A 22,373-nucleotide genomic window follows, 5' to 3' on the forward strand; every position below is an offset into this window, starting at 1 on the left:
TGCTAATTAGAACAGTTTGATTATGATATTAATTATAAAATTTAGTTTCTTATGTTAATTTTTTAAAGCTGTGAGTGGTGTGTGTGTGTGTGTGTGTGTGTGTGTGTGTGTGTGTGTGTGTGTGTGATGAAAGGGAGAGAAAAAGGGTTTTGAATAATACAGGTATTTGCAAAACTAAAGAAGGAAACTGTGTTCATTACATGCTTTCTAATATGCTCATACTCAAGAAAGTACTTAATTATACCCAAGTGGAATTTGATACCTAAAAATAGTAAAGGAAGCACAAAGAAATGTGTGCTCATCATATAGAAGGTTGTTGTCTATGATTTTGGGTACAGCCGGGCCATTGTGGTTCAGTGGTTGAGCATCTACCTATGAACCAGGAAGTCATGGTTCAGTCCGGGTCAGGGCACATGCCCAGGATGCAGGCTCTATTCCCAGTAGGGGGCGTGCAGGAGGCAGCCAATCAATGATTCTTTCTCAACATTGATGTTTCTATCTCTCCCTCTCCCTTCCTCTCTGAAATCAATAAAAATATATCATTTCAGGTACAGAATAGCATGGAAAGGGGAAACAGAAAAGATGTTTACTTGATTTTTTACTAGTTTAAGTGCTAAGCCTTATAATGTGGTACAGCTAGGAAATTATTTCACCTGCAGGACAGGTGTAACAGCGGAAGGCATAAGAGGAATTTATATATGTTACATAGGTTTCAAGCTGAGATTTCCCGGGGGAACTGAGGACGCCAAGAAGAGTGTGGGTGGTACACAATCACTCAGTCTGGTTGGTAGAAATTTCAAGGCTAAGCAGAAATATGCTGAATTTTCTTTGGCAAAAAACATGTGTAAGAATACCAGTGATTTCTTAATCCAATTTTGCAAGTACAAACAATGACTGTGTATTATAAAAAGGTCTATTCAGTTTTCGATTTCTTCATAGTTCCAATAAGGCAAAGATCAAATTTTCAATGTAAGAAAAAAAAGACAGATCAGCAGACAATGAGTGAGAAGGTTCTAAAGACTTTAGAGGTATTTTCATTGCTTTATAGTTTATGGCATGTCAAGCTATAATTCTTGCAAGAGGAAGTCAATATGCAAAACTGAGTTAAAATGTTATGGTTATGAAAATTTTTACTCATGTCAATCTAAAATAAAATGAAACATATGCATGTTCAAAGGCTGATGATATCAATGATATTGATTGGAAATGTTTCTTGATTATAGTGCCAAACATCCCACCAAAATAAAAAAATGTAAGTTCATCATCTGGATGTTTCTAAATATCCAGATGTTTAGTGCCATCTAGACAAAACATACAAATGACATAACCTCAAACAGACAGAACTTTGACAGAACTCTGTAGGTTGTCTCTAAATACATGGGATGAGATGGCTAGATGCTCATGGCTCTTATCTCAGGAAATGGGCTGTGTAAAGTACATGGCTTGTTTAAATCTGCCTTAAACAAGCTTGGCTTTTTGCTGAAATGAGTTATGATTACAACTCTGCACTTTAAGAATCATATGCACATGTTTGGCACTTTTGTTTAGCACATCAAGAAAAAAACAACAACAAAAACTGATTTGCACCCTGCTCCTAACCTGGATCAGGAGTTTGTTAAATTTATTTTAGCATCAGCTTGGCCTCAACTGGACTACCTGGTAACTGTATTTTAACACATATCAGAAAGCAGCCAAGTGTGACCTTGTTGTCTTTTTTCTTCTGAGGACAGTGCAAGAATGAATTGTTCAAGTGCCCATCAGTAGAAGAGTGGATAAAAATGCCATGGTACATTTATGAATTGGAATACTACTTGGCCATAAAAAAGAAGGAAACTGTACCTTTTACGATAGCATTGATGGTCCTGGAGACTATTATGCTAAGTGAAATAAGCCAGTCAGAGAAAGACAAATACCATATGATTTCACTTATATGTGGAATCTAATGAACAAATAAAACTAACAAACAAAGTAGAAACAGACTCATAGATAAAGAGACTGACAACTATCAGAGGGGCTGGGGCTAGGGAGCTGGGTGAAAAAGGTGATGGGATTAAGCGAAAATAAACAAAAACAATAACTCATAGACAGAGACAACAGTAAAGTGATTACTAGAAGGAAAGGAGGTAGAAGAGGGTAAAGGGACCTATATAATTTTATTAACCAACTAGAGGCCCAATGCATGAAGATTCATGCAAGAATAGGCCTTCTTTCCCCTGGCTGCCGGCACTGCCTTCGCTCTGGCCGGAGCTGCCTTTCTGCCTTCCCATGCTGCCCAGAGGCCCAGAGCAGCTGGGGCGGTGGGGAACACCTGCGACATGGCAATGGTGCAAGCATCCCACCCCCAGCTGCTCAGCACCTGCGTATGCAAATCAACCCACCATCTTTGTTGGGTTAATTTGCATAATAACTCCTGATTGGCTGGTGGGCATCATGAAGGTATGGTCAATTTGCATCTTTCTCTTTTATTAGTGTAGATGTCATCCCAATTAAAAAAAAAAAAAGAATGAATATCCTCTCTAACCACATCATTTCCCTGGAGAAAGTCAAGAGAGAGGGCTATTCATTCCACCAGAGGAACATTATTCTAACCTTACCTAACACCCCCAATTTGAAGCTTAGGTTTACAATTATTTTAAACAAATAATTAAAAAAAGGAATGTTTTCCTTAGAAATAACTCAAAGTAATTAATATATTTGACATTCATAGATATGGACCACAACAAAAAATTGGTCTCCCATGCATGGGTCTAACATATAAGTAATTAAAGACCAAAACCAAATCCTCCTATATGATAAAGAAACTCAGAAAATCATGAAGTATTTTTGTTTGTTTTCATCTCAGTTGAGTTTCTGAAGTTTTTATTAAAAGAAATCATTCTTCTTCTTGGTACAGGACTACTATCTTTTCAGATGTGATCCATAGCAATATAGGATTATCTTTCCAAAACTACCTGTTTTGGTGCTCATCAAATATTAGAACTGTAACATGTGAAAGCAGGAAAGGACACCTCTGAGGGAATTCAGTTCAATCATGAAGGAAGAGATCATAACTGACCCATAGTCCTGGAGCTAAGGAGAGGCAGACCCCAGGTATCCTGTCACTCAGTGCTATGTTCTCTGCTACATTCCACATGTCACACTACTCATTTGTAAGAGGGACTGTTAACTTGCCCCCCTATTTCCACTTGCCTCTTAAACTTTTCATTCCTCCAGACATGCTCTTGTTTGGCCCCTAATCTTTTCCTTGTTCTTCTCTTAAACTAATCCTATAATTCTAACCTTAAATTTTTTGAATCTTTGAGATAGCATCCTAATAAAAGAGTAATATGTAAATTGACCATACCTCAGCTACACCCACAAGCCACGCCCACCAGCCAATCAGAAGCAAGTATGCAAATTAAACCAACCAAGATGGCTGTGGCCACGGACCGAACAGGAGGCTTGGGTTTCCCCAGCAATGGAGGAAGCCAAGCTTCCCACACACCCTGGCCAGCCCTGGATTCCCCTCAAGGCTATGAAGTTTCAATTATAGAAGATAAATAAATCTCAACAAAAATGGCTGCAGCCACAGAGCAAGCAGGAGGCTTGGGTTTCCCCAGCGATGGAGGAAGCCAAGCTCTCTGAATGCCCTGGCCTCCACTCAAGGCTACAAAGTTTCAATTATAGAAGATAAATAAATCCCAACAAAAATGGTGGCAGCCACAGAGCTGGAGAGGGCAGGAGGCTTGGGTTTCCCTGGCGATGGAGGAAGCCAAGCTTCCCACCCACCCTGGCCTGCCCTGGCCTCCACTCAAGGCTACAAAGTTTCAATTATAGAAGATAAATAAATTCCAGATACCAGGGCCTCTGCCTAGGTTGCCAGGGGGCATGGCTGGCCTGCAAACCACCACAGGCCCCTTGTCCAGGCCACCCCACACCCCAAGGGAACCCCCACCCTGATCTGGGACACCCTTCAGGGCAAACCAGCCGGCCCCCACCCGTTCACCAGGCCTTTATCCTATCTAATAAAAGAGTAATATGCAAATTGACCATCATTCCAACACACAAGATGGCTGCCACAAGATGGCCAGCAGGGGAGGGCAGTTGGGAGGGATCAGGATGGCAAGGGAGGGCAGTTGGGGGCAATCAGGCCTGCAGGGGAGGACAGTTAGGGGTGACCAGGCCGGCAGAGGAGGGAAGTTGGGGGCGACCAGGCATGCAGGGAAGGGCAGTTGGGTGGGACCCAGGCCTACAGGGGAGAGCAGTTGGGGCGGACCAGGCCTGCAGGGGAGGGCAGTTAGGGGCAATCAGGTTGGCAGGGGAGAAGTTAGACATCAATCAGGCTGGCAGGGGAATGATTAGGGGTGATCAGGATGGCAGGCAGAAGCAGTTAGGAGCAATCAGGAAGGCAGGCAGGTGAGCAGTTGGGAGCCAGCAGTCCTGGATTGTGAGAGAGATCAGGCCTAAACAGGCAGTCAGACATCCCACAAGGGGTCCCAGATTGGAGAGGATGCAGGCTGGGCTGAGGGACACACACCCCCCGTGCACAAATTTCATGCACCAGGCCTCTAGTCTATAATAATTTTGAAACGTTAATAGTGCAATGAATAAAACATTAAATTTGGATTCAGCATATCTACTTTGTAATCCTGAGTATGTTTTTAATTTTCTGTAACTTTGGGCAAGTTGCTTTGCCTCTCTCATATGCAGTTTTCTGACCTATAAAATAAAAAGTTTGGTCTGAATAGCAATCAGACAAGAAGAAGAAATAAAAGGCATCCAAATTGGAAAAGAATAAGTAAAATTGTCATTATTCGCAGGTGACATGATATTGTACATCGAAAACCCTAAAGACTCCATAAAAAAAAAACACCTACTAGACTTAAATGAATTCAGCAATGTAGCAGGATACAAAATTAACACCCAGAAATCTATGGCTTTTTTATACACCAATAATGAACTCACAGAAAGAGAAACTAAAAAAAAAAAAAAAAAAAAAAAAATCCCATTTACCATTGCAACAAACAAATTAAGATACCTAGGAATAAATTTAACCAACAAGGTAAAGGACCTGTTCTCAGAAAATTTCAGGATGCTGAAAAAAGAGATAGAGGAAGATATAAACAAATGGAAGAATATACAGTGTTCATGGATTTGTAGAATCAACATCATTAAAATGTCCATACTACCCAAAGCAATCTATAGATTCAATGCAATCCCCATTAAAATACCAACAGCATATTTCAAAGACCTAGAATAAATTCTCCAAAAATCCATCTGGAGTAAAAATAGACCCTGATTAGCTGCAGCAATATTGAGAAAGAAGAACGATGTTGGAGGGATCACAATACCAGATATCAAACTATATTACAAAGCCACTGTTCTCAAAACTGCCTGGTACTGGCACAAGAACAGACATATAGATCAATGGAACAGAACAGAGAACCAGAGATCGACCCAAGCCATTATGCTCAATTAATATTTGACAAAGTAAGCAAGAGCATACAACGGAGTCAAGAGAGTCTCTTCAATAAATGGTGTTGGGAAAATTGGACAGATACTTGCAAAAAAAATAAACCAGACCACCAACTTACACCACATACAAAAATAAACTCAAAATGGATAAAGGACTTAAACGTAAGACAGGAAACTATAAAAATCTTAGAAGACTCCATAGGCAGCAAATAGCAGACATATGTCGTAGCAATATCTTTAACGATACAACTCCTAGGGCAATGGAAACTAAGGAGAAAATAAACAAAGGGGACTGTATCAAAATAAAAAGCTTCTGCACAGCAAAAGAAACCATCAACAAAACAACAAGAAAGCCCACTGCATAGAACATATTTGCCAATGTTATCTCCAATAAGGGTTTAATCTCCAAAATTTACAGGGAACTCATACAACTTAACAAAAGGAAGATAAACAATCCAATCAAAAAATGGGCAAAGGACCTAAATAAACACTTTTTGAAAGAGGACATAAAGAAGGCCAAGAGACAAATGAAAACATGCTCAAAGTCATTAATCATCTGAGAGATGCAAATCAAAACAACAATGAGGTACCATCTCACACCTTGTCAGAATGGCTATCATCAACAAATCAACAAATGACAAGGGCTAGAGAGGATGCAGAGAAAAAGAACCCTTTTGCACTGCTGGTGGGAATGCAGACTGGTGCAGCCACTGTGGAGAACAGTATGGCATTTCCTCAAAAAATTAAAAATTGAACTTCAATTTGACCCAGTAATCCCACTTCTAGGAATGTATTCCAAGAAAACAGAAACACCAATGAGAAAGGATATATGCACCCCTATGTTCATAGCAACACAATTTACAATAGCTAAGATTTGGAAACAGTCCAAGTGCCCATCAGCAGACGACTGGATTAGAAAACTGTGGTACATCTACACAATGGAATTCTATGCTGCTGTAAAAAAGAAAGAATTCTTACCATTTGCAACAGCAACTAGAGAGCATTATGCTAAGCGAAATAAGCCAGTCAGAGAAAAATAAATATCACATGATCTCACTCATTTGTGGAATATAATGAACAACATAAACTGATGAAAAAAATAGAACCAGAGACATAGAAGCATCGAACAGACTGTACAACCTATAAGGGAAGACGGGGGGTGAGGGGATAAGAGATCAATCAAAGGACTTGTATGCATGCATATGAGCAAAACCAATGGACACAGACAGTGCAGGGGTAAGGGCTTGTGCTTGGGGGAGTTTGGTCTGGATGATCCTTAAGGTTTCTTCTACTTTTACAGTTGTATGATTATTTTGCTTTTTACTTTAACATTTTTAAAAATTAGTTTTAAAGAGAGAGAGGGAGACAGAGAGAGACAGAGACATTGATTTGTGTTCCAGTTATTTATGCATCCACTGGTTGATTCTTATAAGTGCCCTAACCAGGGATCAAACCCGAAATATTGTGTGTTGCAACAATGACCTATCCAACTGGGCTACCCAGCCAGGGCCTTGATTATTTTGCTTTTAAACAGTTTTTAACTGTGAAAACAAAAGAAAAAACACACACACACTTTTATCTTCATAATTCATAATCTCTATAATTCTTCATCTTCATAATTCTTCACCCACTGGGACAAATCTATATTCTTCATGTTGTGACTCTGTTTTAGCTTCTCTTTTCCACCCAGTGAAATGGGAATTGTCTCCATGTAGTTCTCTTTATACACTGCTTACCACAGCACCATACAGAGTCAATGGCTTAATAAGTATTTTTCAATGTGATGATGACAACAATTATAAAATTTAGTGCAGATGTAGACATTTTAATGCCTGGCATTTAAAAATCTTTATAAAAACCGCTGTTATTTCTGTTTTATCTTCCTTTCAAAGACCAAGAATAAAATATTGTTGTTTGCAGAAGAAAATTAATTAAATCATTTCTGGGTCCATCCCTAGCCAAATGTGTGGCAAAGTAGTACAATGAAAAGAATATTAAATTTGGATTTAAGATACGTACATAGGTTGTAATCCTGAGTATGTCTTTAATTTTCTATAATTTTGGGCACATTAATTAAGTTAGAGGGATTCTAGGAAAGGCATCTTTCATTCCTGGCCCCTAATACCCAGGCTTTACTTAGTTCATTCAAAAAATGGAATTCAAGTAGATTTTTAAAAAAAGGTGAAATACAGGCTAAATAAAGACTGTGGTATTTTTTCTTATTAAAGTGTATTTAAAAGAAAAAATATTTTAGGAAATAAAAGGAGGTAACTTGTTCATAAATAAGACTTACTTATGTTTATGGTCTCTAGGATTTGCCATAACATGTTTCCTAGAAAAGGAATTCCATACTCTTGGAAAAGGTGCAATGTACCTTGAGTCTAAAATGAAAGTTGAATAGCCAAAGGTAAAACTGCCCATAGCAAACATGAGTCATCATTCCAAATGATAAGCAAAGAACAAAAATAAAATGACCGAGAGTAGGAAAAAGCAGAATTACTGGAAACTTTATTGGATTACCCAGCATGTTAGCTCAACTCCTCTTCTTATAGAATTGGATTTGCCTTTTTTAACTATCAAGCGCCATGTGAGCTTGGTGGTTACATCTTTTTTGCTTAATTGATTGCAGTCTGTGTTAGAAAGATGATTTATTTGTACTGTTCTTCCTTAGAAAACAAATGCTCATTTTGAACTTTCTCGTGCTTTGTGTTGGTGCTAGGAATATGGGGGTGGCTTTAAATATGCTGTAGGAGAGATTCTTGCTTTATTTGGCATGGCACTTCAAGGAAAGAGCAATAAAAGGAAAAATGAAAGGAGGAATCGCTTAAGCAAGTACAATTAAAACAGTGAACATTATCTGATCTTTTATTCTCACAACTCAAGGTGAGTGAGAACAGAAAGTCTATTTATTAGAACAAAGATTGACACGCAGATATTTGGGTGCCTTCCTAGAGAATAAAAGATGAGCTGTCATTAAAAAGGCATAGGGGGGGTCAATTAATATTTGACAAAGGTGGCAAGAATATACAATGGAGTCAAGAGAGTCTCTTCAATAAATGGTGTTGAGAAAATTGGACAGATACATGCCAAAAAAAAAAAAACAACAAAAAACTAGACCACCAACTTACACCATACACAAGAATAAACTCAAAATGGATAAAAGACTTCAATGTAAGTTGTGAAACCATAAAAATCCTAGAAGAAACCATAGGCAGCAAAATCTCAGACATCTCTCATAGCAATATGTTTATGGATACATCTCCTAGGGCAGTGGTCAGCAAACCATGGCTCGCAAGCCACATGAGGCTCTTTGGCCCCTTAAGTGTGGCTCTTCCACAAAATACCACATACTATAATTAAGTTAATAACAATGTACCTACCTATATAGTTTAAGTTTAAAAAATTTGGCTCTCAAAAGAAATTTCAATCGTTGTACTGTTGATATTTGGCTCTGTTGACTAATGAGTTTGCCGACCACTGTCCTAGGGCAATGGAAACTAAGGAGAAAATAAACAAACGGTACTACATCAAAATAAAAAGCTTTTGCACAGCAAAAGAAACGATCAACAAAATGAAAAGGGAGCCCACTGTATGGGAGAACATATTTGGCAATTATATATCTGCTAAAGGGTTAATATCCAAAATATATAAGGAACTCATACAACTTAACAAAAGGAAGACAAACAATCCAATTAAAAAATGGGCAAAGGACCTGAATAGACACTTCTCCAAAGTGGACATACAGATGGCCAAGGGACATATGAAAAAATGCTCAAAGTCACTGATTATCAGAGAGATGCAAATTAAAACGACAATGAGGTATCACCAGGCTTGTGGGCTCAATCCCCAGTTGGGGGCATGCAGGAGGCAGTCAATCAATGATTCTCCCTCATAATTGATGTTTCTATCTCCCTCTCCCTTCCTCTCTGAGATCAATAATATATATATTTTAAAGGTATGGGGGAGCTGCACATCTTTATATTATTGCATTTAGAATGACTAGCCAATCTCCTTGTCAATAGGCCAGGTACACTTGACCCCAGTGCTTCAACTTCTTTTGGTAATTTAGAAGGATATATGTGCTATGCATTGAAATGCTTTTCAGTGGAGAAGTTCACCTTTACAATCCATGCGTACCCAGTTGTATTAGAAACAAATAGTTTTAAAAATCACATCAGCCCAGTACCACCCAGGAAAATAAGGAGCTAATCCTTATTCAGTACTCTCTCTTCCTTTTCTACCACCATATATCACTGCTCACTAGTTTCTCCAACAAAACAGAGAGGAAATTTTTAACAATGGAGCTCAAACAAGAATTTGCATCCTATGCAAAAGCAACAGTTTTTTGGGGAAAAGTTTCCATGAGGAAGAAGCTGAATCTTTAACAGGAATTTAAAATTACCTTTCATTTGGCCCTTCTTTTGAAGTCTGTTAATGAGAATTTTTCAGAATCAATCACCTGAATAAGCAGCAATTTTGAGCCAGGCATGTCAGTAAATATGGATAACTCAAAAATGGGGACTTTGTCATTTTAACTTTCTGACTATGGAGCTAAGTAAGCATCATAACATTGCAAATGTTTCCCTCTAAGGTGACACTATTAAGAGAAGCGGGCAGCTGTTTCAGGAGTGAGAAAGCAGGAAAAAAGGAAGAAGAGGCAGAGCTCAGTGTCCCTTGGACATGTTCCTCAAAGGTCTTGCACCTTGAAATCACAGACCCAAAGGCCTGTCTCTTAGAGCTAAAATTTCACTATTAAAGAGATGGCCATTTGAATGACCACCTACTACAATGCAAATACTGTGTTCTCTGGGAGATTAACACATATTAATGAAGTGTTATCTTTCCATACTTCTACAGTATGGTTTTTGTAGTCCAATTCTATTTTTAGCATGATAGTTGCCTAAGAGAAAATCTGGATAGTGAGTGTGTAGGAGTGATGGTGACACTAGTGGGAAGTGGGAAGGAGATGGTGCATGAACCATGTAGAGAAAGTTGTTTAAAACAAGGGCACTGACCCAGGAATCTCAGAGTTGAGTAGTGAATACCTCTTGTCTGCCCACGAGCTATATGAGGGCATTGGGCAGCCAAAGCAAGGGAAAGAAGGAAAGCTAAGAAGACTCCTAAATAAGTGCTATCTTCATGGTTTGGATTAGCTGGCCCTTGGCCACCTAGGGAGAAGGGATGACAAGGATTTTGGCTTTGGTGACAGATCAACCCTAGGAAGGAGAGGACTCTAGAATTGGAGGAAGGTTTTGACCTACCAGTGTGTGTGTGTGTGTGTGTGTGTGTGTGTAAATTGGAATCAGGAATTTGATAGCAGAGCAGGGACTCCTGGTATACACAGCAGAATGAGTTTGGTAAGCAGATGGATAAATACAGTAAGTGCAACTAAGAATCAGAACAGAAGACTGGATTGAGGGTGGGGTGTGTGGGTGGTGAGGATCTCTGTGGCGGGGAAAAACAGTACTCATCTTTGCTCTTTCCTCTTGCTCTTTTTGGCATTGTGCCCTCTTTATCTTTTTCTCTCATCATTTTGTGTTTGTTTCTTCATTCCTTTTTGTTTCTTTTAATTGTAGTTTAAAAACACGTAACATACAATTTACCCTTTTAACTATTTCTAAGTATACAGTTCAATAGTATTAATTATATCCACAATTGATATGCAATCAATCTCCAGAATGTTTTCATCTTGCAAAACTAAAACTTCATCCAATAAATAACAACCCCCCATTTCTCCTCTCCTCAGCCCTCAGCAGCCACCATTCTACTTTCTGTCCCTATGAATTTGACTGTTGTAGGGACCTAGTATAAGTGGAATCTTACTCTACTTGTCCTTTTGTGACTGGCTATTTCACTTGATGTCCATGTTGTAGCATGTGCAGAATCTTATTCCTCTTTCAGACTGAATAATATTCCATTGTACATATAGACCACACTTGGTTTATCCATTTATTCATTGATGGACACTTGGGGTGCTTCCACCTCTTGGCTAATGTACATGTTTTCCATTTCTACCGGTACCTTTCCATTTTCCTTAATTGTACACATCGGCAAACTAAGGTATATTTTAAATTATTTATTTACTATTTAAATCATCAGGAGAAAAGGAGGAAGCATAGCATATGGAAATTAATTTAACAGCTTGGTATCCAGTTAACTGTATGATCTTGGACAATTTAGTTAATATCACTGAAACTCTGTACATCTGTAAAATGAGGGATTTGGCCCAGATGAATATCCTTCTAAGGTCTCTGGTTTCTTATTCTCTCTTTTTATACTGCAGGAGGGTAAAACTATTATCTCAAATCAAGTAGAATATTCCTCACTTGTATGAGAGTATTTTGAATTTCCCCCCTTTTGCGTAAATGATCCTTTAAAGAGAAAAAGCCCTCTACTTTTGAACTCCTTTTATGAATCTCTTCAGATTTTCAATGAGTTTTATTGACACATAATGAATTTCATAAGTTTTCTATAGATAAACTCTAAGATTGTCTTTTAAACCACAATCTCAATCAAATGTTTTTAATGCACAAATATGTATTCATTGAGCACTTATGTATTTCTAGAATTATGTTTTAAAAAGAGCAATATAAGACAATGGTACTTCTCTTAAGAAACTCAAAACTTAATCAACTGCATCCCAGGTTTTGGGGATTATTGATTTTTAAAAATTTCTTTCAATTTATCCTAAGTTATACTAGGATTTCACTACTATTTCTATAAGTGTTTAATCCCACAATATGTCTTTGGCCTTTTTGTTTTTGAAAGGTTTAACACAATCTATTTTATGCTTAAATAATCAACGAGTTCATCTAGTATATGGTTTTTCATATATATGTCATTAGAGCTATGTGTCAGTGAATACTGATTTCATATGAATATAACAAATAAATTAAATAATTTCTATGAAAACATTTTTCTTCAGAATACTAACATTTTTATGTATGTGTATCACCTTATTTGATTAAATCTTTTCTAATTTTGCAACACTACAGTATACTGCAACACATATTTCATCTGTAAACACAAAGCCCTTCATCTAATATTTGTTGCTATTGCCAGGTTTCCAATGAAATGACCTAGAAATAAAAACAAAAACCTATACAGCAGTTGCTTTAGGGGGAAGGGAGGAGGTGGATGGTGCTCATAAGAAGCCCCAGTCAGCACTGAACATAAATCCTTAGCTGGCAGAATGGCAGCATGATGTCTCTGGTCTTCCTTCCCATTCAAGACATTGGATTTTTTTTTTTTTTTTGGCCTAGTGGACAATAACATATCCAGTCACTCACAAGCTAAAGTTCATGTCTAACATGGTACAGAGAGTTCTATATTTTGCCCATGAAGGCAAGCATGGAGAAAAATTAGAAACAATAATTTTTAATTATTCAAAAAATATGTTGAGTATATATAAGCAGTCATAAAGGATTAAAACCCCTCTTCTGAAAAATAAAGGATTATGAAAACTCCATCAAAGTCTAATAAATATTGATAAATTTTAATGAAGGGACACTGGAACTAGGGAGATCTCAAAAATAGGCTCTGGACCAATTAAATAAGCCAAACTTGACACTTAAGAAATATGCTGCTCTGAAGAAATAGTATGGACTTGTTGAACTCATTAAGTCCCGGGGTGAGGCAGAGGCCATAGGTAGAGTTTTAAATAAGAGTCTGGTAGATGTATATAATAGGCTTAATGGAGAAACATGCAGATAAAAGAGCTCCCTCCCACGTGGTCTGGTAGCTGCTATTACATGTGGCTACTTCAACTCCTGCAGTCCCTCTGGAGCTAGAGGAACTCCTGTTAAAATTGTTGTTTTATGGGCTGAACTATATGCCCCTCAATTCTTATACTGAAGTCCTTACCCCCAGTACTTCAGACTGTGAACTTATTTGCTAACAGCATCTTTACAGAGGTGATTACTGGTGTCCTTATAAAAAGGGAAAATTTGGACACAGACATGTACATGAGGGAGAAAATGGCCATTTACAAGCCAAGGTGAGAGGTTTGGCACAGATTCTTCCCTCACAGCCTTCATTAGAAACTAACTGGGTGGTTATCTTGATCTCAGACTTCCAGCTTTCAGAACTGTGAAACACTAAATTTCTGTTTTTAAGCCGCCCCATCTGTGGTATATTTTGTTATGGCAGCCTGAGGTCACTAATACAGTTGTGACACACGCCTTCATTTTATTTATTTACCTATACAGAGCTCACTATGTGCCAAGCACTCTTCTAAGCACGTTACAAATATTAATTTAATACTCATAATAACCTTATGAGGTGGGGCCTACTATTGTTCCCAATTTACAGATGAAGTAATAGAAGCACAAAGAGATTAAGCAACTTGCCCAAAGTCTCATACTTGCTAAGTAAAAGAGCTAGGATCTGAATGTGGGCAGTCTGACTGAAGTCCACGTGCTGAAACCCCACTCTACACAGTCTCTCTTCCTTTGTCTCCTGGGACTTAACCAGGGGTTCAAAGATTCAGGTTAAAACTTGTCTTTACAGAAATGGAAGTGGGTGAGTGAGTATGTGTGTTTGTATATTTTAATCTAATACCACACCATTCCTCACTGCCAAATAGATAGAATTCACATTTCATAATGTCTTTTAAAACTTTTTAAGCCCCACAGTAAGGTAAGTGATCCAGGATTCCTACAAAATATTTGCTGGTCCTTCATGAGGGGCAGACTACTAGACTCCCTGGGCTTTAGATGAACAATTTTTATTTCTTACCTAGCAACATTCCACAGAGATGTGACGGGAGTGATGTTGTCTTCTCTGTTGGCTGGCAGATAACTTCCTTTAGTTATGCAGAACTTGAAGATCTGCACGAAAGGTAGGGCTCTGCAGTCAGACTACATAGCATGGAGGCAAAGGTCTTTTCTGCCTGTGTCCTTGGCTGTCAATGAACTGTTAACCAACATGTGTACAGAAGTTTAATTTCAACATGTGGAAAATAATCTTTCTATAAAATCAACTAGAAAACCCAAGTTTAATTAATAAATATTCTAGGACATGAGCAACTAGGAAAAAAAAAATCACTGCAGGGAAAGAGGGAATGCTGTATCCCTGGCCAGAAAACACAAGGGTTTTGGAGATTGGTGTCTCAGTGGCATTTTCCACAAACATCATCAGAAGCTGGACCACAGTTCAGAGGGGAAAGTTAATTCCTTTCTAATTATTAAATGGAAGAAAAGTACATATGTCCAACCTGCTGAACATGCACCATGCCACACACCTTCCCACACCCTGCCCTTGAGAGTTTCAGGTTGAAAGGCTTTGTTTGCAGTTATTCATTGCTCAGAATCTTGAGCAGAGGAGCCAGAAACACACCTCTTTACTTTCCTATTTCGGCTGACTCACCTGTAGCTTTTATGGAGATGACCGGGAGAGGTCAAGGTAGGGCATGAGAGGCCAAGATGGTGCCAGCAAAAGTTTGGACTTTGATGAATCAACATACTTTATAATTAAAAAGATAGAGTGAGGGAACAACTTCCTGTTCTGCATACATTAGGTAGACTTTTCACTTCCCTCAAGAGTTAATAATGGACCCCAGGTTATACAATGAGCATCTTGATAGAAGGTTAGTGATAGAGCCTTTTCCAATCATGACTGAGAAAACAAAACCAAAGTATACTGAACAAGAAGGGGCCAGTGACCTCTGGCCTTTTCTAAACCATTTCCTCTCACATCCAGTCAAAAGCTTGGCTTTTTAAAAATGATCCATGTGGTTTTCTGTTTTGTTCTAATAGGAAGTGTTGACACTCCCCCTCCCTCCGCTTCCCCCCCCCACCCCGAAATTATCGCTGGTATTTCCAAACAGGCCAAATTCCCACTGCAGAGAAATCCTAAGCAAGTTTGTTGGCAAGTTTGTTGGTCTGGAAGCCAGCTCTGCCCCAGGTGTTCTGATGTTGCCATGCACTGCAGGGTGCCAACTTAGAACATCTGAGAACAAAAGGAGAAAAACATTATGAAACGTGATTTCTACCTGGGATATGCCAGATAGGAAGGAAACAAGTCCTTTGTAAGGAAGCAGGTCTCAGCCTGAATCTCAGTGCCCCAGTAAAGAATGCCAGGAGAGTGGTGTTGCTGGTGGTGATGGTGGTGGCACAGAAGGAGGGTCAAGAGTATCTAAATGAGATGCCTGACTCCAGGGAAGCATCATGATGCTGAAATGCCCATAGTGCCATAGGTGTCAGTATCTACCAACCCCAAAGTAGGGATGTGGTTCATTCTGTTGTAGTCCATTTATTTAGGGCAAAAATAAGATGCAAGACCAGATTCACTCATACCAGGCATATAAGAAAACTTCCTAAGAAGTCAGGGAACTGGAAAACATTTCTATGACTGAAATACTTGTAGATCTGTGATCTATTTGGAGATATAGCTGGAGAATGGAGTTATAGGTAAGGATTTGGCTTCTTCTTTGGGTAGTTTAACCGAAATGGAAGGCATTGGAGAATTCTAGTTCTTTGTGTCATGCTGAAGGCCAAAGGAAACATTGCAAACTACTCCCCATTCCAACTGAAGTTCTTTATCACTTTCTTAAGGAGATACCATGACAACATATAGCAGGTAGCTTTATGCTCTTTCAGGTCCTTCTAACTTGAATAACTACATTGCTAGTTTATCATTTCTAGCTAAATCAGGCAATACCTGCTATACAGGATTTCTAAGTAAAATAATTTACTGCAAGAAACTTCAATTGCCTGTCTGTCTTAGTTTCTCTAAATAGATTGACAAAGACCAGAGATATGAAAGGAAAATATTTGTGAAACAGAATCAGAGTCCCTGCTCCCTCCACTTGGCACCACCCTTATCTTTCTTGAGTAATTTTAAGACTCTTATTCAGGTTGAAAGCTCAACCTGATGACTTTCCATTATACAATATTTGTATAATTAGATAATTGTTTGTTACTCATTTAGCTAACCATTTACTTTAGATGAATCCTAAGTATATGGAAATGAACCAATTTGCATGTATTTTTTGATCAGAAAAGTTTTATCCTACCACAAATGAGGCTAAAATTCACATAAAGAAGCATATTATGTGAGATACTTTACAAAGGGAACATGCATATTATCTGATAATTATTTTAGTACATTGGGTTCAAGTGGAGCTTATAAAACGTCTTATAGGGTTATTCTTAAAAACAAAACACCACAACCTGATATCAATGAAAGTGCTTAAATATTTTCTCACCCAAGCTAACTTGGGTTGGTTAAATTATGCTGATGGATTGCATAACTGAATTAAGAAGCAGGGATACCAGAAACCCACTCGAGGTTAAAAGAGCAACGAAGTTAAAATAACTGTGGTCTCCAAAATATTGAGTCAAGAAAATGCTCTGGGTTCATGGAGTGATTTGGAGAGAAAGTAAAAGGAATTCAGTGGTTATGTGGTAGGGTAGTAAGATTTCTGAATCAATAGTCATATTCCAACTTTTGTTGCCACACTCTGAAGAATTCACTTCTCCCTGAGTGTCATCTGTAGAACAAGGTCCTCAGATTAGAAAATCCCTAAGGTTTCTTCTATGTCTACTAGTCTGTGAACTAGGTGACATTAGTTTATGGTATCCTGCTTTTGATTACTGAAACATTTTTTTGTTTTGTTTAAGTAAATTAAAGTTTGTCTTACATTAGCATGCTTGTGATTTTTTTTTCAATGGTTTTTCTAATCCCCTAAATTCAACTTGGTTAAACAGGATATTTAAATAGTTTAAGACTAGAAACTCCCAGTTAGAATTAATGGCTAGAATTGTCAACTATACTTCAATTTAAAAAAATGAATAGGGTAGGGAGATTATCAGAGCAATCTATCAAAATAATAGGATGAAGACCTTAAATCAAAGAAAAGGATGAGGGATAGAATACTTGTCTAAATTTCAGCAGCAAGAATATGAGATCTTGGGCATTTGAAAAAGGCCCCTAGTGTTCATAAATATTTCCTTTGGACCATAAACTTTAGTTTAAAAGAATCAATAAAACATAGAGGATTACCAAAATGAACATTTCTAACACTGAAGAAATAATATAACAAAAAATCCTTGATACTTCATATGCTGTTAGCAAAGACAAAAACTCTTCAATAAAGGTGATTATCTGAATGAATTTTAGCCTATAATCTATCTTTGGAAGCCTAATTTTTATAACTTCAATATCTCCTCTCAAAGAAGGAATTCTATAGAAAATATGGAAATCAATGAGTTGTTGCAGAAGGGCAAGATAGAGGTACTATTCTAACACGTAACATGTCATGAAACTGAAGGATAATGCGAGGCAGGCTGCAGTTGGTGGAGGAACTCATGACTGCCTCTCTTAGGGTGGGTTCCCTAAGAAACAGACTCTGAGATGGAGATTTGCCTGCAGGAGGTTCAATGAGAATTCTCTCAGGAGCAACACCTGAAAGGAGTGAGGGAAGCAGGACCGGGCAGAAGTTGAGCAATGATGCAGTTACAACAAAGACTTGAGACAATCCCACAGGAAGTCCTGGAACTGGGATGGCCTTTCAAAGTTATTTCGAGTCAAGAAAAGAAGCCTGGGTCTTTGTACGTTCACACAAACGTCACTGGATGTGAGCTGCACCCGGAGAGGGAGCATAACCTTGGGTAAAGCAGCTCCCTTTGCCTAAGGGCAATGCACAGAGAGAGACTCACCTGTGGCTTTAAACAGCCAATACTGTCAGCTGCTGGGGGAAGGAATACATCAGTCCTGATGAGGGGTAGGGGTGCATTTAGGGTCCTGCACCACCGCATTCACTATTTTGCTTGATAGTATGGGAATTAACTCTTCACTGTGTAAAAAAACTATATAAAATAGTAACAAAATTTCAATGAACAAGAGCTTAGCTCCCAAGCAACCTCACCTATTTGGAAATATCTTCCGAAAAATAAACTGAGTAAAAATGCCTTTGAGCAGATGAAGTAGATGTCTCCAAGTCTATTCACTAAAGCTAATGAACTTGATTCATAGGAATCTCTGCACAAGAAACCTGGCAATATATTGTCTATGTCCATATTCAGTGAGAAATAACAAGCGAAATATTTTTTAAATTTCTCAATATGGGAAGTTTTGGCCACTAACAGTGTATCTGTGAGGGAAGAGTCAAAGAAAATGACATGAGGGAGAAAAAAATCTTAAAGAGCAAAAGAGTCCAGAAACATTTAGTGTCATAGAGAAAATGTGTCCTGACATTTCACTGTGTGTAAGGGCATCATTGCATTACAACCTATCACTGTGATTGATACTTATAATGATTATATCTTCAAGAAAACAATATTCTAGCCCAGCTGGCATGGCTCAGTAGTTGAGTGTCGACCTATGAACCAAGAGGTCATGACATATGCCCGGGTTGTGAGCTCCATCCCCAGTGGGGAGCGTGCAGGAGGCAGCCAATCAACGATTCTCTCTCATCCTTACTGTTTTTCTCTCTCCCTCCCTCTCCCTTCCTCTCTGAAATTAAAAAAATATATATATTTAAGAAAAAAAGAAAGCAATATCCTATACATTTAGTTTATAAGGAGAAACACATTTCAGAAATATTGCTTATTCATAGCTATCCAGGATCCACCCCATTCTCTGAAGGATCTGGATAGCCAAGTTTTTACTCTATGCATGGACATAGAAATTAAAGGTTAATAGGCATGGCTTCAACCAAGGCTTTACTAGGGAGATGTTCACACCATACCGCAGATCAATGGCAGTGGCTCTATATCCTATTTCCTTCCTTAATCAGGTCCCCTAGGGAGTACACTCGATAAGCAAGAGGCTTAGGTACAGATTCTTTCAGGTGAATTAAACAATTCAATTGCAAGCAGTTTGGAGCATGCTCATTGCTTTCAGCAATCATCTCATTCTTGCTAACCTAGCTTAGTAAAACTTTCTACCAATTGGTAGAATTCTGCTCTGGCTAAATCATCTATTCAGTCTCTTATCTACTGAGAGAAAAGTGGAGATAAAGAAGACATAGTAAAAGCAGATCTCTGACCAGCTTTCAGAAGCTATGACACCTATAGGAGTGAGCAGTTGTTCCCTTTCAACTGGCTCAGCTAAGTATGAGGAGAAAGTATTCCTGAAAATTTACCTAACTGGAAAGTCAATAGAAATCAATTTTATTTTATTTTTTTTGGGTGAAACGCTGAATCATTCTGATGCATGTAGCCAGACGTTTATGCAATTTCTTTTTATCACCGGAAGATCTTTAGTAATTGTGGGCACTCCTCTTATTTCAATAGCTTCAGAGATTGTTGACACCTTAGATTAAGCCACTGGATACATGCCACCTTTTCCATTCATAAAGTGAAAGAACTAGGCATGTGCTGAAAACCTGAAAGTCATTAAAGAACTGGACTTCAATTTTTTTCTTTTACCTTGAAGTCTTCTTAACATTCCTATAAGAACTTTATATCATGAAAACAATTAGGAATCCTCTAATCTCTTTTTTTCTTTTTATTGTAGTGAAAGCTCTTAAGATGAGATCTACCCTCTTGGCAAATTTTAAAGTGTACAATACAGTTTTGTTGACTATAGGTACAATGTTGTATAGCAAGCAGATCTCTAGAATGTATTCATCTTGTTTAGCTGACATTTTATGCCCATTAATTAGTAGCTTTCCTCCTCCCCCCACAATCCCTGAACCCCTGGCAACCACCATTACACTCTGACTCTATGAATTTGACTATTTTAGATACTTCCAATAAGTGGAATCATAAAGTATTTGCCTTTCTGTGACTGGCTTATTTCACTTAGCATAATGGTGCAAAGAGCCCAAGAGCCAGGATATCTACTATCTAAGGCTAGTGGTCAAGCTGTATAGGTTTCTGGCCAGACAAACCAACCCTACCTTTAACCAAGTGGTGCTGAAGAGGTTGTTCATGAGTTGTACCAACTGGCCACCTCTGTCCCTTTCCCGGATGATCCAGAAGTTAAAACTTCCTGGCCAGGATGGCAAAACCTCTGTGGTTCTAAGGACTGTAACAATGACATGTTTGTCTAGGAGGTGCCAAACTGAAGATGTATGCACTTCCTGTGAGCAGCCGTGCCTGGAGCTGCATCCTCAAAGCTGGGGGCAAAATCCTCACCTTCGACCAGCTGGCCCTGGATTCCCCTATGGACTGTGGCACCGGCTTTCTGGTTCTTAAAAGGATGGGAAAGTGTACAAACATTTTGGCAAGGCTCCAGGAACCTCTCACAGCCACACCAAACCATACCTACTTACCAAGGGCCAGAAGTTTCCTCGAGGGCGAGGCCGGTGGGTCAGCCCAGGCTACAAAAACTAACCCCAAATCCTATCTTGTTATTAAAAAGATTTTGGAGCCCTGGCTGGGTGGTTTAGTTTGTTGGAGTGTCATCCTGTGCACCAAAAGGTTATGGTTCGAGTACAGGAGTACAGGTCAGGGAACATACCTATGATTGATGTTTCCCTCTTACATCAATGTCTCTTTCTCTCTCTCTCTCTCTCTCTCTCTCTCTCTCTCTCTCTCTCTCTCAAATCAATTTTAAAAACACACACATATTCTAGAGGGTGAGGATTAAAAAAAGATTTTGGATGCTGAAAAAAATTCATTTGTATTTCAACATACTAGAGAGGAACAATTGGAAACTAAAAATTTAAAGTACATTTATGATAATATCCCCAAACATACATTACTTAGGGAAGTATTTGACAAGATATATGAAAGACCTATACACTGGAAACTACAAACATAGCTAAGATAAATGAAAAGAGAAACCATGTTCATGAATTAAAATACTCAATTCTTCTCAACTATAGATTCAACATAATACAAATTAAAGTCCCAACAGGCTTTCTAAAGAAAATAAGTTGACCAACTGAATCTGAAAATTATATGGAAACATAAAATATCTTTAGTAGCCAAAACAAATTTGTAATCATATTATCTGACTTTAAGACTTAGTATAAAGCTATTATCAAGACTGTGGTATTGGCATATGGATTGACTTATATGTCATTGAAACAAAAGGAGAAAGAGAGAGAGAGAATATTGATTTTCAACAAAAAGTTCAAGGTAATTCAATGGGGATAGTCTTTTCAACAAATGCTGCTAGAATAACTGGGTATCTGTAGGAAAAAAAATGAACCTCAATAACCTCAACCTTCATCTTGCAAAGCTAGCTCAAATTTGAACATGGATCTATATGTAAAGTAAAAAATTTTAAAGTCTAGAAAAGAAATCTTAGGAGACAAATCTTCACAGCCTTAGGATAAGCAAAGATTTCTTATGTAAGGTGCAAAAAAGAACCAACTGTAGAGAAAAAATGAAGATAAATTTGATCTCATCAAAATTATAATCTTCTGCCCTTAGAAGAATATCACTAAGAAAATGAAAAGACAGGTGGAAACCAAGATGGCGCCATAGGTTAAACACCTAACCCGCAGCCGGGCACAACAATTTCAAAAATACAACTAGAGGTCAGAACGGTCATCGTCCAGAACCACAGGAAAGCTGGCGGACTGAAATGCCCACAGCTGGGGGGAAGGAGAAGGCCACGGGGACAGTCGGGGGAGCCGCAAAAGCCTGAGGTATGGAGAAACGGGCGGAGACACGAGCACGCGCGCCTGCGGGGAGGATGGAGCCGGAGAGGAAGGGGCGGCTGACGGCCTGGCCGGCGTTCACTGGCAGGAAGGAGATAAAGGCTCCGGATTGCGCTGAGCGCCGGCTCCGATTGCACTGAACCCCGTTCCGGGCGAAACCCTGGGAAGCCAGGCGCAGGCTGGGGGAATGAATCTGGGCTGTGGGGCGCAGGCACAGAGGAGCGGCGGAAGGCAGAGCTCCAGAGGCGCGCGCAGGAAGGGGCGCAAAGGACGGACTGTTGCCTGCGCCACTGAACTGCCCTAGCGGGAAGGAGACATAAGCTCAGGACCGTGCTGAACCCCAGTTCCGACTGCACTGAAC

General features: G+C 38.8%; 1 pseudogene; it reads left to right on the plus strand.

The window, feature by feature from the left end:
- Nucleotides 1-17,901: 17,901 nt before the first annotated feature.
- On the plus strand, nt 17,902-20,735 carry LOC103299532 (60S ribosomal protein L18-like; annotated as a pseudogene).
- Nucleotides 20,736-22,373: the final 1,638 nt, after the last annotated feature.

The sequence above is a fragment of the Eptesicus fuscus genome, chromosome 18, assembly GCF_027574615.1.
Source record: "Eptesicus fuscus isolate TK198812 chromosome 18, DD_ASM_mEF_20220401, whole genome shotgun sequence".
Lineage (NCBI taxonomy): Eukaryota > Metazoa > Chordata > Mammalia > Chiroptera > Vespertilionidae > Eptesicus > Eptesicus fuscus.